Genomic DNA, 2,338 nt, shown 5'->3' with positions numbered 1-2,338 from the left:
GCTCCGCCTCCCGGGTTCACACCATTCTCCTGCCTCAGCCTCCTGAGTAGCTGGGACTAAAGGCGCCCGGTACCACGCCCGGCTAAATTTTTTGTATTTTTAGTAGAGACGGGGTTTCATCATGTTCGCCAGGATGGTCTCAATTTCCTGACCTCGTGATCTGCCCGCCTCAGCCTCCCAAAGTGCTAGGATTACAGGCATGAGCCACCGTGCCTGGTCCCCCCCTCCCTTTTTTTTTTTTTCCTGTGACTCATGGTATACTTTTATTTCCTAGCATACATATATGTAAACTGAATAATGACTCTTACCCTTACTATGATACATATTTTCTATTATTTCAACTAAATGTGTCACAGAACGCTTTTGAAGAAAAATCCTAATTCATAATCTCAGAACCATGTCTTTCAAAGCACTCAGCGTATTTTTTTATGGTTATTGGGTTAGTATCTACCTTCCTGATTGCCTGTATTCTGTATGAGGTTAGGAAGTATTTGGTATTTTGGTTAGCTTTAATAGGCACTTAAACATTTGGAATGAAATATATAAATTGGTTAAGTACTTTCCTTGTAGCACTTATCACAATTTTCTCTAATGATTCTGTTATAATCATTAAGCTTCTTCACTCTAAACTCCAGGAGGTCAGGAATCCTATATCTGTTCACCCCTTCTTACATCCTTAGCACCTAACCATAGTACCTGGAAAATGGTAAATAAAAAATCATTTCCTAAAGAACATAATTTAAATCCTGGTATCCAGACTGTGGCCATCATGAATTAACAAAGCCGAGGAAAGTGTCCACTGTTCTACACAGTTATGCACTCTAACACCACTTGCCTCAGAGACCTTAATCTTTGCTTTGGAGGCTATGAAAAACCAAATTTATTCCAAAAGGCAAATGAACTCTGCCATGGAAACATACTCTTCACGTGAGGCCCAGAAACAGCAAGCCAGGAACTACTCTGTGGATTCACAAAAAGGTAAACGGCTCATCATCCAGTAATAGCTTATAGGTTCTAAACATTAAAAAAAAATGTGGGACAAATAGGTGGCAAAAAACAAATTTAGTTGATAATGTCTCATTTAATCACTATTCCATAAATCACTACTATTTCAGAGCATTCACATTCCTTTCATATATTGCATATTATACTTATTTAAATGGAATACGATATACTTTGTACTTACCCTGTAAAAACCAGGAGAGCTTCCCTGCAGACAAAGCATGTATAAGTGAATAGCTACAACAGATGGTATAAACCTAAGCTTCTTGTTACAAATGTCACATGGGCATGGGAGCATGAATGGTTTTAAGGGTAATTACGTTGGTTGGCTTGTAGAAGCAAATTCTTTGACATCATAAACTCAGCCACTTGGGCTAAATAGCCTTAGTATTTAAGAACTAATCTCTTTCTCTCATAGCTTTCTAATCTTCTCTGTATTTACCGAATTTATTAAAAACAAATGCTTTTGTACAGTTTTTAAGTATCCCAGTTAATAATTGAAGAATGACAGAATTAAACTATCGCTATTTTTGACTCCCCTCCCCATCAATGAATGAATCTAGCTCTTATCAGTGGCTGCTAACATCACAAAAAAAGCCAAGACATTAGTGCCTCCTGACTGGAAGTACACATCATGTCTGTGAAGTATTCCCGCCAGAAAATTCCAATCTAAATGTGATCAAGCCTCTAGATCAGCACTATCCAATTGAAACATGTGATCCACATATGTAATTGCACATCTCAACTCAAATAGATCATTTCTAGTGCTCAATAGCTGAATGTGGCTACTATATTGGACAGTACAGCTCTGTTTAACTACTAAATTACAGTATATACGAGAACAGAGGGACACAGCATCACGAGGATGCAAACAACAGTGTATGGATTCTATTTAGATCCTAGTTTGAACAAAATGTAAAACACATTTATGAGAGGGCAACTTGAACAATGACTGGATATTTGTGATATTAAGGAGTTGTTATTCATTTATTTAGATGTGATGATGTGATAATGGTCCTGTGGTTAGATTTTTTAAAAATAGCTTAAAGCTACATAATGAAATATTTACGGATGACATAATTTGATGCCTGAGACTGGCTTCAAAATAATCCAGAGTGAGTGGAGGATGCACAGATGAAACAAGATTGGCCATGAGCTGATAATGACTTGAAAGCTGGATGATGGGTACACGGAAAAAAATCATTGTACTATTCTCTTTATTTTTGAATGTATTTGAAATTTTCCTGGGCCAGGCGGCGGTGGCTCAAGCCTGTAATCCCAGCACTTTGGGAGGCCGAGACGGGCGGATCACGAGGTCAGGAGATCGAGACCATCC

The 2,338-nt window shown here is 38.1% G+C and overlaps 1 protein-coding gene across 1 annotated transcript in view; it reads right to left on the bottom strand.

The window, feature by feature from the left end:
* The window catches only part of UBAP1L (ubiquitin associated protein 1-like), a 21,350-nt gene extending 20,119 nt beyond the window's left edge, over nt 1-1,231 (bottom strand). The window contains exon 1 of the mRNA XM_011940394.1: nt 1,187-1,231. The gene's annotated coding sequence lies outside the window, so the exon portion shown is untranslated. The remainder of the gene's footprint in view (nt 1-1,186) is intronic.
* Nucleotides 1,232-2,338: the final 1,107 nt, after the last annotated feature.

This window comes from Colobus angolensis, unplaced genomic scaffold (assembly GCF_000951035.1).
Source record: "Colobus angolensis palliatus isolate OR3802 unplaced genomic scaffold, Cang.pa_1.0 Scaffold19, whole genome shotgun sequence".
In the NCBI taxonomy this organism is placed as follows: Eukaryota; Metazoa; Chordata; class Mammalia; order Primates; family Cercopithecidae; genus Colobus; species Colobus angolensis.
Note: the sequence above shows the minus strand (reverse complement) of the source record. Positions and strands in the feature narration are given on the sequence as shown.